The following is a 14,480-nucleotide window of genomic DNA, read 5'->3' as shown; positions in this document are numbered from 1 at the left end:
CAGCTGTTCTTATCTCCTGAAGGAAATCTCATCTCCCAATCACTTACACATACTACATCTGACTTAAACCTCACAAGTGAATTGAGGGAGAGGACTCTGAACCCCTGGATTCCTTTCAGAGACCTGAAAAGTGGTATCAGTAGGTGTCAAAAAGACTATTTTCTTCCTGTCAGTTACTCTACATGAAGGGGCCAATTAGTCATTGAAGAAAGGAAGCTCTTCTTTCTGTTATAATCCACGAATTAAGGAGATCTGTATGATAACAAAGGAGGTTAGTAACATTTCAGTATTTTCAATTTGGAAATGAACGCAGTTCACATTTTATTAGTGATGAATAAAGGGGTCACCAAAATGAAAATAATTAGAAACATTAAAAAGAAGAAAATTTCCTGAATCCATTAAAAAAGCAGTATGAATAGAAAACTTTGAAATTGATAACACAAAATCGTTAAAATACAGTATCAACAGAGAACAGAATTCTATATAGACTTAAGATGAAGGATTATATCTGAAAAACCTGTACAGTCTCAGCTATCAGGCACGGAGCTAAGAACCACCTCACAGAAATCACTTGCACTCCTTCAGCTTTACTGACAGCACACAATGGGGAAAACGCAGGTCTCTGCAAGCAGGATATGTTTTCCTCACAAAAGTTGAAGCTTTCCTATTCCTATTAAATTCCTTACATATATGTATGCCCAGAACCAAAAGCAAAAGATCTGGGCTAATCACACATCTCAAAATAATCAACTATAAATGACTTAGATTCACTAAAACAACTACTTAAAGATTCATGTATCCGTCTGTAACTCTAAAGACACCAACCCGTCCTTTTATTCGTTTTTGGCACACGGTTCTTCCAGAAGGTTTCACAAAACCGGGCTTGCCAGAACCTTCAGGGGGGGCCGGGGCCGGGGCCCAGCCTTGGAGCTCCCTGTGCTTCATTCCTTCTCCGCCTCCTGTTTTGCCAGGCCGCTGGGCCCACGGCAAGTCCCCTTGCACAGGCTCGCATACACATACTGAGCCGACTCCTGAGCCCTCAGTTAACAAAAGCTCTTACATCTAAAAATGTTGACAAAGTGCTTGGCAATGTCACTAATTCCTTAGATGAACCGGATGCGTGCATTTTTCTGTAAACAGCAATAAAGGAATGTATGGCTTCCATGTGGAAATGTCAACAATGCATGAAGGTGCACTGTTGTGTACCAAGTGCGACAATGCACTCGGAAAAAGTGGAACCACAGGAGAGCCACTGAATGCAGCACAACCACTGAAAACCGCCTGCGTTGCCACGACACCCTGCTGCCTCTCCACTAACTGCCTCCAGCCTTTCTTACCCACACTTTCACATCAAAAAAACCCCAAAAAAAACAAACAAAAAACAGATGACTTTAAGTACATCATTGCATAAGGCCAGAATATGCTAACTACTCTATTCAAATACCTGAGCCCCAAAGAAAGGAAAAAGAAGTCTCATAACTGCTTACCCCAAGAAAATATCTTATGCAGCTAAGTATCTCTTGAAACTTGCATTAATCTCAACCTTCTTTGTGTTAGAACAACAGCAGCAAAAGAATCTTAACAGTAAGAATAAACAGAAGCACCGGTGAAAGGCACTGTTCCAGGGGTTTAATACATATTAATTCACTTAATCCTCAAAACTACTCTACTGGGGTGGAAGGACAACCCTATGAGGTACATACTGGTACTATCCATAATGTACAATAGGGGAAATTGAGGCACCGAGAGGTTAATTAATTTGTGCAAGGTCATAGAGCCAGTAAGTGGCAGGGCCCAGACAGTCTGGCTCCTGAGTCTGAACTCAGGCACCTTGCTGGACCACCTCCTCCAAGTCTTCAATACAGCATCAGGTCAAGTTCAATCCTTAGGGCTCCCCAAATTGGAAATCTTCAAGATTATTTACTACCTTTTTTTTTGTTTTGTTTATTTAAGTAATTTCTAGACCCAGTGTAGGGCTCGAACTCACAACCCTGAGATCAAGAGTCGTGTGCTCTTCTGACTGAGTCAGCCAGGAGCCCCAAGGTTATTTACTATTGTAATGTGCTTTCCATGAATTGAAATATTTTAAACAAAATTTTGGAAGATTTTCATTTGTCCCTGTGTGCAAGAGAGTGATTCAAGACTGAAGGATTTCCTCTTTCAAGAGAATTTTTCTTCAGAGAGCACAACTATGGAAAAAGGAGAGAAAAACCTAACATTTGCTGAATGCCCTGCAACTACTAATACTGCCAGATGCTTTTATGTACCTTCTCTCGGTTGTCCTCATAACAACATGGCAACAAACATCAACCCCACGTTACAGATGACAACACTGAGCTTGGAAGGATGAGTAACTTGTCCAAGGCAAAGGAAAGGTTAAAATTTGAAACAGCCTGGGTCCTATACCAACCACAAAACTTAACAAAGGCATTCAATGCAAAGACGAGAGCAGTGAGGGATAAACTGGCTGTGGGGCCCTGAAGCAAACATTTCTACCGGCCCCTCTGTTTCGGCACCTGCTCCACGCCAGAGGATGAAAATGTCCTTAACCTCAAGCGAACATTAGCTTATGTGGTCCCCACATAACCCCCTTGGGGAGGCAGAAGAGGTGATGGAATCCCCATTTTACAAAAAAGAAAATGGGGGGCACCTAACTGGCTCAGTCAGTGGAGCACAGGACTCTTGATCTCTGGGTTGTGGGTTTGAGCCCCAAGTTGGGTGTGGAGGTTACTTAAAAATAAAATCTTAAAAAAAAACAAACAAACAAGAAAATGGGACGGTTTTGGTAAAGCCTGCATTCATGCCGGGGGCTCAAACAGTGCTGGGTGTCAGTGCCAAATGGCATCGACCATGCCCATGGGCCACAAGACTCCATCTTACTGTGGTAGCACTCGGGATGGCGGCTGTCATCAGCTGAGCTCCGAGCTCTTCCCCAGCCACCCTGCACACAGCCCAGCTGGATCACACTCGTGCCTTCCTTTGTCCTTGTCACCTTACCTCCTGGGTACCTGCACCGTCTCCCAGGACCTTACAGGTAATAAACCTGGAGAGACTTTCCAGATACCACCGCTTTTTTCTTCTCTTCTAGATATGAAAAGCCCCAGATTTATTCTTACTCCCTCATTCCTTCTCCTTCTCTCAGGATTACTGATTTCCGTTGCGGTATCATGTGTTTCTTTATATAGGGATCCTCGTACAAGAAGAGCGGGGGGGGGGGGGAGTTTTTACAAAACTTCTTGTTACTGAATCTTCAAAATTTTACTCCTTACTTTTTATCATAAAACCTAAGTCTTTAAATATCATTTGTGCAAGTCAGAAATACCGTAATACTTACAATCGGTCATTACTTATGGATGCCCTACCGGATTCCACAAACGAGGAGGTGGCTTATCGGTTACATCTCCAATGTTTTCAGTTGAGAGCTCCTGATAGAAAGGGAAACCTGCTCTCAGCAAGTGCCGGACCAACAGGGCTCCAGTAAATGACTCTCGAGAACACACTTCAGGGCAGTGCAACTTCTCAAAAATGAGCTTTCTTAATAACATTTCTAATAATTAGTGAACAGGAAGAGTTGCGGAAAGCATCTTTGGACTAGAGTCAAGACGGCATTCCTTGCCACTGCCAATCTGGACCACGTGATCAGAACCCTGTCAGTGTCTGTCTTAGACAATAGAAAACAGTCCAAAATCTATACCAGATTGTTTGAGGAAAAGCGTAGGGTACAATATGCTTCTAAATAAACACATTATGGAAGCTGTCTTTAGATCCTTCTATCATTAAGGGTAGCTGCTTGTTATCTCTCAACTAAATGGTGTCTTCCTGCCCTACAGCTCAGAATCTGGGCACTTGGACTGAGTATTACAGTAGAATGCTCCTGAGAAACACCAGGTCCTGCCTGTGATCTTCCCCGACAGAGGTGGCCCTTTATGAAGTCAGAGTCTCCTTTTACCTAATAAAACACGGTCTGCACGACTTACACACCAAAGTACAAATTCTACAGCGTGTGAATCTTCGCTCTGTCAACAACGCAGAAACCACATCCTTCAGGCAATCAATAATCACCCCAATTCATCACCACGCCAGCCTGGAAAAACTGATTTCCTGAAGTAATCATTTATTCAAGCTTTATCTCGGAAAAGCCAGATTAGAAGGCCATACACCTGGGCTGTATCATTCTGAGACCCCAACCCTGGGTTGCATTTTTGCCCATGGCTTTCAGGGAATTCAATAATAGTTATGCATATCTCAATCATTTTAATCCTCTTTACTTGTTGCTGTTTATTGCCCTCTACAGCACATTTCCCTTGAACCACGGAGTGAAAATGAAAGCAGTGCTTGTCCTCCCATGGACAAGGATGGTTCTGTCACCTTTGTCATGGCTACTAAACATAAGTTCAATAATCAACGTCTCAAACTAGGACCGTGTACAATGTTATGGTATATATATATTTCCACTCTTCTTTACAATTTGATTTTTTACCTTGGTTGTTGTCTTATTTTACGTATGCTTTCCTGGTTAAGTCTCAAAGACTTCTGGAGAGTAGATGGGTTATAAGGATTTCATCTTCATCACTAAAAAGAGAGAGATTCTGTATTGCGTCTTGATTCGCTTAGAAGGCTACTTCTCGGGAAATGAGGCTCTACTTACGAGTATTCTTCACGTTTCAGTAACATTTAGATGAAGCAGGTGTCTATGATAAAAAGGAAGGAAAAAGAAAAAGATGATTCCGAGGCCGTATGCTTGGGAAGCAACAGAACAGAACAGAGGATTTGAGAAGGAAATTAGTCTTTAGGAATTAGTTATCAACAGATCTCCACTAGTTCATCTGGGTAACGGTGGGCCATCCACACACTATCCAGAGATGAACTGAACAGACGAGCCTGGTGCTGCGTAGGGAAACGTGATTCTAGTCCTAACTGAAGATGAGCTCTTTCTCTATGTCTGTTTTCTCATGAATAACGTGAAGGAAGTGGGGGGGGGGGGGGGATCACAAGTAGCATCTGGTTCTACCCAGATTTTATGATTTTTTGAGACGGAATCTAAGAAATGAAGAGAACCTGATGAAAAGGTGCAAATCTGGAGCCCCTCCATCCATACACACTGCTCGTAGACTCTCCTAAGGGGAGAGGGGAAGAGTGAGCAAGACAATCCGCTGGGTTGAGGAAGAAACTCCCAGAATGTCTATTTATAGTTATTTTTATCTTCGAAGGAAAGAAATGCTGCTTCTATCAACACCAGCATCCTCATTTGGATTCACATGTCAGATGGTCCCCTGTCATCCGTTCGGTTTATTTATGGTAGGATGTCATCTATGCGGCATTAAAAAATAAAACTTGAAGTAATGAGGTGGGAGTGACCACAAAATATTGTGCACCGATACAGAAGTGTTCTAGTTCTCTCATGGCAAAATACATAAAAAGAATTGTCTTAAGGATGATTACTGTCATCCGTTCGGTTTATTTATGGTAGGATGTCATCTATGCGGCATTAAAAAATAAAACTTGAAGTAATGAGGTGGGAGTGACCACAAAATATTGTGCACCGATACAGAAGTGTTCTAGTTCTCTCATGGCAAAATACATAAAAAGAATTGTCTTAAGGATGATTAACATATTCTTTTATGTAAATATAGTCTAGACGTTCTAAATTTACTGACCTATTCCATGATCATAAGTAGCTCCCAGTAATGCGCTGCCCGGCGGAAATTTTGAAATGAACTTTACTTAGTTCCTTCAAGATAAAGATGGGGTTCTAAAATGTTCAAAAAATAACTGCTTTTTGGAAAGAAACTCCTATTATGGAGACAGAAATTTACAAAGCGGGGTGCTTTTGTATTTACAGAGGACTTAGAAATAGTTCTCTAATCTATATTAAAATTTTCAATGAATGTAAAAAGTTTACTTCAACCCTCCACCATCCTTACTAATATACCTAAATACATGTTTTGAGAACTTCATGATATCAGGGGAAAAAGGAAATTTACCAGACCAATTTTAACCAAAAGTTCTGCATTCATTTGAAAACGAGATTTGCTAGTCAATAAACTTAGCCAAAAATGCACTTCATCCATTTGGATCAATGTATCTTCGTGAGGTAACTTTTTTTTTTTTTTTAGCTATTGTAAGTTTTCAAACCAAATAACAAAATCAGTTGCAAGTAGACTTGCAAATCACCAAGTGTTCACAAAGATTTTTAAAAACAATGACACAAATTCCTCCACACAGCCTTCATTAGAAACACACACACAATATATTAATAACACTCTTAACACGAGCAATATTCTAGCTGTTAATATTTACTTTATCTTTAATGCAGCTTTAAAACTTCTTTGTATTCTAGGGGCACCTGGGTGGTTCAGTAGGTTAAGCATCCAGCTCTTGATTTAGGCTCAGGTCCTGATCTCACGGTCATGGGATCGAGCCCTGTGTGGGGCTCCGTGCTGGGCGTGGGGCCTGCTTAAGATTCTCTCTCTCCCTCTGCCTTTGCCCCTTCCCATAGCATTCGCTCTCTCTCTCAAAACAAAACAAAACCTCTTTGTATTCTAAAACAAACAAAATAATGTACAACATGAAATGTGTTAAGGATTTATATATTGAGGAAATATGCTCAAATTTTTTCACTAATGGGCTGCACAATAAAAACCTGGATTCCTATAGGAAAATTAGTGGTAATCACTCCAGTTTATCTGTTTTTCTCAAGCTCATCAGAAGTAACAACTTTCAGAATCATTTGTCACTTAGTAGTTTCTCCCAATACAATCGATAATACTTTATAATCAAGGGACATCCTGGCACAGCTACGCAAAGGAAAAAAAATCTTTCTATCAAGCAATACCTATTTCACAAGAATGTACAAGTTATCTCTGCCTATCCGATGGTCCCGTCATCCATTCGGTTTATTTATGGTAGGATGTCATCTATGCGGCATTAAAAAATAAAACTTGAAGTAATGAGGTGGGAGTGACCACAAAATATTTTGCACCGATACAGAGATGTTCTAGTTCTCTCATGGCAAAATACATAAAAAGAATTGTCTTAAGGATGATTAACATATTCTTTTATGTAAATATAGTCTGTTCTAAATTTACTGACCTATTCCATGATCACGAGTAGCTCCCAGTAATGCGCTGCCTGGCGGAAATTTTGAAATGAACTTTACTTAGTTCCTTCAAGATAAAGATGGGGTTCTAAAATGTTCAAAAAATAACTGCTTTTTGGAAAGAAACTCCTATTATGGAGACAGAAATTTAAAAAGCGGGGTGCTTTTGTATTTACAGAGAACTTAGAAATAGTTCTCTAATTTATTTTAAAATTTTCAATGAATATAAAAAGTTTACTTCAACCCTCCACCATCCTTACTAATATAACCGAAATACATTTTTTGAGAACTTAATGATATCAGAGGAAGAAGGACATTTACCAGACAAATTTTAACCAAAAGTTCTGCATTCATTTGAAAACGAGATTTGCTAGTCAAGAAACAGACAGGGGCACCTGGGTGGCACAGCGGTTAAGCGTCTGCCTTTGGCTCCTGGCATGATTCCGGGGTCCTGGGATCGAGCCCCACATCAGGCCCCTACGCTGGGAGCCTGCTTCTTCCTCTCCCACTCCCCCTGCCTGTGTTCCCTCTCTCGCTGGCTGTCTCTCTCTCTCTGTTAAATAAATAAATAAAATCTTTAAAAAAAAGAAAAAGAAACTTAGCCAAAAATGCACTTCATCCATTTGGATCAATGTATTTTCGTGAGGTAACTTTTTTTTTTTTTTTTTTTTTTAGCTATTCTAAGTTTTCAAACCAAATAACAAAATCAGTTGAAAGTAGAACCAGACTTGCAAATCACCAAGTGTTCACAAAGATTTTTAAAAACAATAACACAAATTCCTCCACACAGCCTTCATTTAAAAACACACATACAATATATTAATAACACTCTTAAAACGAGCAAAATTTTAGCTGTTAATATTTACTTTAACTTTAATGCAGCTTTAAAACTTCTTTGTATTCTAGGGGCACCTGGGTGGTTCAGTAGGTTAAGCATCCAGCTCTTGATTTAGGCTCAGGTCCTGATCTCACGGTCATGGGATCGAGCCCTGTGTGGGGCTCCGTGCTGGGCGTGGGGCCTGCTTAAGATTCTCTCTCTCCCTCTGCCTTTGCCCCTTCCCATAGCATTCGCTCTCTCTCTCAAAACAAAACCTCTTTGTATTCTAAAACAAACAAAATAATGTACAACATGAAATGTGTTAAGGATTTATATATTGAGGAAATACGCTCAACTTTCTTCACTAATGGGCTGCACAATAAAAACCTGGATTCCTATAGGAAAATTAGTGGTAATCACTCCAGTTTATCTGTTTTTCTCAAGCTCATCAGAAGTAACAACTTTCAGAATCATTTGTCACTTAATAGTTTTTTCCAATACAATCGATAATACTTTATAATCAAGGGACATCCTGGCACAGCTACGCAAAGGAAAAAAAATCTTTCTATCAAGCAATACCTATTTCACAAGAATGTACAAGTTATCTCTGCCTATCCGAATTCAATATGTAAGATTCTTTTCCCACCCACCACACCTAAGAACATGTCTTGTTTTCCTAATCGTAAAAGCACTGTATGCTCAATATTTTTTAAAAATCAAACTATAAAAAGATGTAAGTGGAAAGGAAAAAATCACCTATCATTCCCTTTCCTCCCTAATTACACTAAAACATGTAATATTTTAAAACACTGGCTAAGTCCTCATTCAACCTATCAGAGTTGCCGCAGCAGTTATGCTGACCTCCATGAACCTGTTTAATAGCTACACTGTATTTCAATATACAGATACATCATATTTTATTTAACCCAAACATCACACTAACAGATAACCATATTATTTCCAATTTGTTTATTATAAGAAAACATCTTATGTTTTGGTTTTGCTTTTTAAGGAAACAGGATAAAAGGGTCTCTCCTCAGTTGGTGTACCCAACAGTTGTAAGTAAATGTTTCTAGCTCACCTCTTATTTAGGACTATCCCACGTGCCATCAGAACAGTCTTTTCTTCTTAAAATAACCAAACTGAAATGAATTCTTAAATGGTCTCTTGTTTTGGAGGTTCAGAAATGGGAATACATTTGTTCTGAAATACTATTCGGCCACTCCGGTTAAGTGAAAACAACTAATTCCATTCCAAATACTACTCTGTACTGAAGTTTTTTTGAACTCTTGCAGAAATTTCTCACATAGGGAAACAAAGTACTTTCTTAAAGAAAGAAAGAGCATAAAAGATTTATATTCAGAATTCTAAAAAAGTTCTTATTTTGAAATTAGTGAAAAAGTCCATTTAGTTTATTAATATTGAAAAGCCATACTGGCTATGTTCTCACTCAACACCCTTACCAAAGCCTACTCAGAATGGTCTGTGACTTTAATTAAAGAGACTTCTTTAACAAGATGCAATATTTTCTGCTTTTCATGTCAGTTTATATTTTAAAATAATAACAGGATATGAATAATTCTCTATTAAGTAATCATCCAAGTTAAATATATATTACCACCTTCTAAAAAGGACCTTAATTTTCTACTTAATTCAAGCTTTAAAAAATAAAAATCAATTAAGGTTCAATTTTAAAAGAAATGTATTATCCAGGGGTGAATTTTAAAGCCCGCATCCATCTGAAATAGTCAGTAACTTAGGTCTCCTGAAAACTGGCAACTGTAGTTACCACCGTCACAATAAAACACATCCACATAAAGTGGAAATAACAGTTTATCTGGATGACTGTGGTTTATAAGCATGACCTTTCCTTTCTTTCTGAGAGCTCTGCATTTGTCCCTTCAATTTTCTTCAATGTTCTCAAGAATTCTTTCTCTTCAGCAAAAATGTTACTTTTTAGATGATGGAAAAGAGTTAAATGTTAAAATAGGTAATTGTATTTTATTTTTTTTTAAGTAATCCCTACTCCCAACATGGGGCTCAAACTCAGGACCCCGAGATCAAGAGTTACATGCTCTTCGGACTGAGCCATCTGGGTGCCCTGGGAATGTTATTCTTTTATGAAAATATACAATATATTCATTCACTTCTGTTCACAGGAAAAATTACGTTGCTTTCTCCTTTCGGAATACGAGTTATCTAAGAAAGGAGCCAGACACTCATAGTTACCTGGCGAAGCTTCAACCTCCCCTACCTGGCCTTGCCAGGTTGCAAGATGTTTGTAAAGTCAGCACAGGTGACTGACATATTTACATCAGATAATGCTAAGCAGAGGGGACAGTGCACAGAATGGAGCTCTAAGCCAAGGACAGGACCACCAAGGGGTGAGAACACACGGCCTTTATAAAGCAAACACGTACATGCTAATTACGGACTCCAGTGGGCGTGTTGCATTACAACTTCAGAACAGTGTTTTCTAAATTGTCCACTGGTCAAGTCTCCTGTGAAGTAGTAAGACTAGGTAACCAACTACCAGATTCCTAGTATTCTATCTGAGGACTTTTACCTGTCCATAAACGCTATAGGGTTGGGCATAATAAAAGCTACACAGAGTATGTCCAGTTGAATTGAGTCGAACATAAACAGCTTCTGGGATCCAAGCACTCTGCCTGAAAAGCCACCAACTTCCAAATGACCACCACCACCTGTCCTACTGTTATCTCGACCCCCAACTTCCAGACCCTGGACTTGTAGGAAAGCACATAGTTGGTCTTGCGGCTTTTGTTTTTTAGAAAGGGAATTACCAAGCCTTCTGTTTCAGAGAACCTGAGGGTTCTAAACCTGAATGAAGAATGAGATTGTGCTGAATGACTCAGTGAAAACAGCTCGCCATAGAAGATGGACAGCGTGTGACGGCCGCTCCGCCATACCCCAGACTGGACGTCCCCACACTGCACATATGTTCAACTGCCTAAAATGCCTCTAAACAGAGCTTCAAATGGGGTAAAAGCATCCTTTAAAAATATATGTAAAGAAAAGCATACCTTTTTATTCCAATCTTTGCTGCACTATTTAGGGATACTCAAACAGGAGATGTGACAAAGACACTCTCACCACATTTCTGGGGTTAGAAACTGGTGCCGCCCTTTTTGAAAGCAATTTGGCAACATGTCCTGAGAGCCTTAACATACTCATACCCTCTGACCAAGTAATTTCTCAAAAGGGGAATCTGTTCTAAGGAAGCCAACCAAAAAAGGAAAAAGTTTTAAATGGGGAGATGTTGACTGCAGCATTAATTATGGTAGCAAAAAAATGGAACCAATGTATAGACTATTAAACTTCATTAGACTATTAGGCAGTCATTAAAAATTATCATTGCAAGGAATACAGAATGATATGAGGAAATATAGAGACAGTATAATCTCAATGAGATTAAAAAAAGATTGAAAAATACATATCAAAACATTGACACTGATTTCCTCTGAATAGAATGATTGTGGTAACTTTTTACTGTATTTATCTCTGTTTTTCAAGTTTTTCATACAGAGTACATACCATATATATATTATTATATAAAATAAGTATAGAGGGAGAAAGATAGATCTCCCTCTATACTTATTAGAACTTAAATTCCACTGACATCATGAATGTCTCTAGTTCACCTAAATAAACATAAGAAAGAAGTTTCATATAACACAAAATAAAAATGTTCACTATTGGCTGTTACTGGATCAAATCTTCACTGGCATGTTTTAAACGTAAATTTCTGATGCCAAAACTGCAAAAGAAACGTGAGGGAGACAAAGGGATACACTAGCTTCTCCTAACCTATTTTTTTTTCACTTAAACTTAAATTTGTTCCTGTCCTCCTACTTTGGCTCATGTGCCAAAAAAAGTAAGTGCCTTATGGGTTTATCATAATTGTTTCTGAACAGTTCTTTCTATGCCAAAGCATTTGAACTTTTCATCTGTGTGCAGACAGAATCTAATTTATGAATGGGTTGTGTTCCAAACATTCATTTGTAAGTTGGCTCTTTGTTTCTATGAGGAAACATATTCCAAGTCCTCATGTTATAGTAAAAGCTGAGGTCTTGGTTCTGAGGGAGGGGTCCATTGAAAAGAAAGTTCCTTCTCAGGTTTGCAGGCACAGAAGACAGCTAGAGCAAATTGTCGAAAAGGTAAAGTTGATCAGTAGCGCACTGAGACCGGCAATCCCGGAGCGCGGGAACTCAAGGAGCCGGGGCGGACTCATGAAAGACAAACGAACACACGACGCGCCTGGGAGTGGGAGAGAGTAGGACACAGTAACGTGGCCAGGCAGGAGGAGGGTCACTAAGGAAATCTAAGAGGACCATAAAGAAATTCAGTTTCTGCTGAGTTAGATGCGTCTTCAAACTTTTAAGACTGTAGATGACTCAGTCAGCAAGGCTTCCATCACATTTACGCCTGGATACCCCCGGACAGAGACAATGACAGTGTGCGTGTTTGGGAACAGGGGGATTCCAGCCTGGGCACGCAGCTGTGGTCAATACAAATGTTTCTATTATAATGTCATAGGTGTTCCTGAAAAACTAAGTTCTGTATACACACCAAACACACATTGTAGGCAGACCACTCAAAACTTAGAGAACTCTGTCACCAGAATGCTTAAAAAATAAAATGCTGGGGCGCCTGGGTGGCTCACTCAGTTGAACATCTGCCTTCGGCTCAGGTAGTGATCCCAGGGTCCTGGGATCAAGCCCCAGGTCAGGCTCCCTGCTCAGCCAGGAGTCTGCTTCTCCCTCTCCGTCTGACCTTCTCCCCCCCCCCCCAGTTGTGCTCTCTCTCACTTGCTCTCTCTCAAATAAATAAAATCTGTAAAAAATAAATAAATAAAATGCTAAATATATACATATGCGTCTTCAAAATTGTTTAATTCCGATTAAATACAGAAATGGACTTTATCTTTAAAGATACAATTGTGAAGATCACCCTATGGAAAGAATGTAAGGAACGACTGGGCTTCCAAGTTATAAAGATTAGGATGAAATGCACAAAGACTGGAGAGAACCACAAAATTATGACTTTTAAGACAGAGGTACCTGGCCCCCTGAGTCCAGAGGAAGAACAAGGATGAAACGAGCAAGGTGCCCAGCCTGCTGTCCTGCCTGGACTGCTGCCTCTGGCTGTTTGTTGGCGGACTTTGAATCCAGCTGCTGCTCCCGGGATGCGGTGAAGCTCAAGGAAAACTGTGTTTGCACCGAAGTCCACGTCATACGCCGTCATTCCCTTTTTATTCACCTTGTGTAAACTACTCAGCTTGAATAGGAGCACGCATGTCGCAGAAAAGACAGCATAATTATACATGTTCCAAAACGGATTCAAATCTGTAAGGGAACTTAATAAATCCCATCGTCTTCTCTTTTGTCCAGCCTAACACCACCTGAACGCTTCCTCAAGGATGCCAACACATAGGAATTTGACATGAGAAATTTTGGATGCATGACCCGAGAAAAGCAGGGCAAAACAGGGCAGATGCTAGCACCCAGGGGCCCCCCCTGTGCCCATCAGAAAATGAGCTTCCTCTGTGCAGGCAACGCACAGAAAGGGCACCTGTCTCTGGCTAGTGCTGCCCCCGGCCACGGTGTGTAGGTGGCAGTACTGATTTCAGCCCACACGTGCCCCTGGCACCCGGGCGCTTCGGGGCAGGCTGTGTGGTTGGTACGGCAGGCCCCAGAGGTCACTGGCGGGTTGTAACACAGAGTACCTTCCTCAAAGCGCAGGCTGAGGAAACATAAACAAGGCATGTTTATTGCAACTACAAAGAACACTAAAGCTCCAAACTTCAGGGTGCCGAGCCCCTTGCGAATACGGTTCAATAACCAAGCCTAAAGAAATGAATCCAAACAGAAAAAATGTCAATAGAATTATGTGCAAAAGAATGGAAAACAAATAAAACCAGAAAAATAGAAGATGGGAAGTATGATAGCACCTGAAAAAAAAAAAAAAAAGGCTCAGCGGTTCCCTAAAACTGACACAGGCTCTTTCTGCTTTTGCACATGCTACTCGACCCCGCCTACCACCTGTTTCCTCCAGTCTCTTCACCAGATTAATTACAATTCATTCTTCAAGATCCAACCCCAATAACACTAACTCCCCCTGGGGCGGTTTATCAATTCTTTCTTGTGTATAGTGTCTGTGCATAAAAGTCGGGCGGAGGGGTGCTACTCAAGAGGATTCCGAGGCTTGACAACTGTCACTGACCCTCCGCTCAAGTGCCATGGGCAACCAAGCCCACACGGCAGGAAGCCCTGCTCCTGTGGCCACAGCTGGCTGGATTCGATGGCCACCAACTCTCTTTTTGTCTCTCCTCCTTTCTATCACTCTTAAGGAATCTGAAATGAGGATGCAGAGTGGCTAATTGCCCCCATAATGGACCTGGATCTGGGGGCAAATAAGCCTAGGAGCCGTGTGGGGTCTACGTGTACCACGCAGCCGAGAAAAGCCAATATTCCCAGAGAAAAGGGTCATGAAAAGTGAGGCCAAGATCAGACAGTGAGGAAGGAGCCACATTGGGTCCTAGGC

General features: G+C 40.5%; 1 long non-coding RNA gene across 9 annotated transcripts in view; it reads right to left on the bottom strand.

Annotated features, from left to right (window-relative positions):
* Window positions 1–14,474, bottom strand: part of LOC121101159 — a 49,799-nt gene extending 35,325 nt beyond the window's left edge. For 3 of the 9 annotated variants that reach the window (XR_005833100.1, XR_005833097.1, XR_005833101.1), the window contains exons 1-2: window positions 4,481–5,160; window positions 3,335–3,425 (exon numbers count right to left, since the gene is read on the bottom strand). This is a non-coding gene — a long non-coding RNA (uncharacterized LOC121101159). Of the gene's footprint in view, window positions 1–3,334; window positions 3,426–4,480; window positions 5,161–12,997 lie in introns of those variants that run through there. The other 6 variants (XR_005833095.1, XR_005833098.1, XR_005833096.1 and 3 more) reach the window with 4 other exon arrangements.
* Between the last annotated feature and the right edge of the window lie 6 nt (window positions 14,475–14,480).

The sequence above is a fragment of the Ursus maritimus genome, unplaced genomic scaffold, assembly GCF_017311325.1.
Source record: "Ursus maritimus isolate PB19 unplaced genomic scaffold, ASM1731132v1 scaffold_64, whole genome shotgun sequence".
Lineage (NCBI taxonomy): Eukaryota > Metazoa > Chordata > Mammalia > Carnivora > Ursidae > Ursus > Ursus maritimus.
This window is presented reverse-complemented; position numbering and strand designations above follow the sequence as displayed.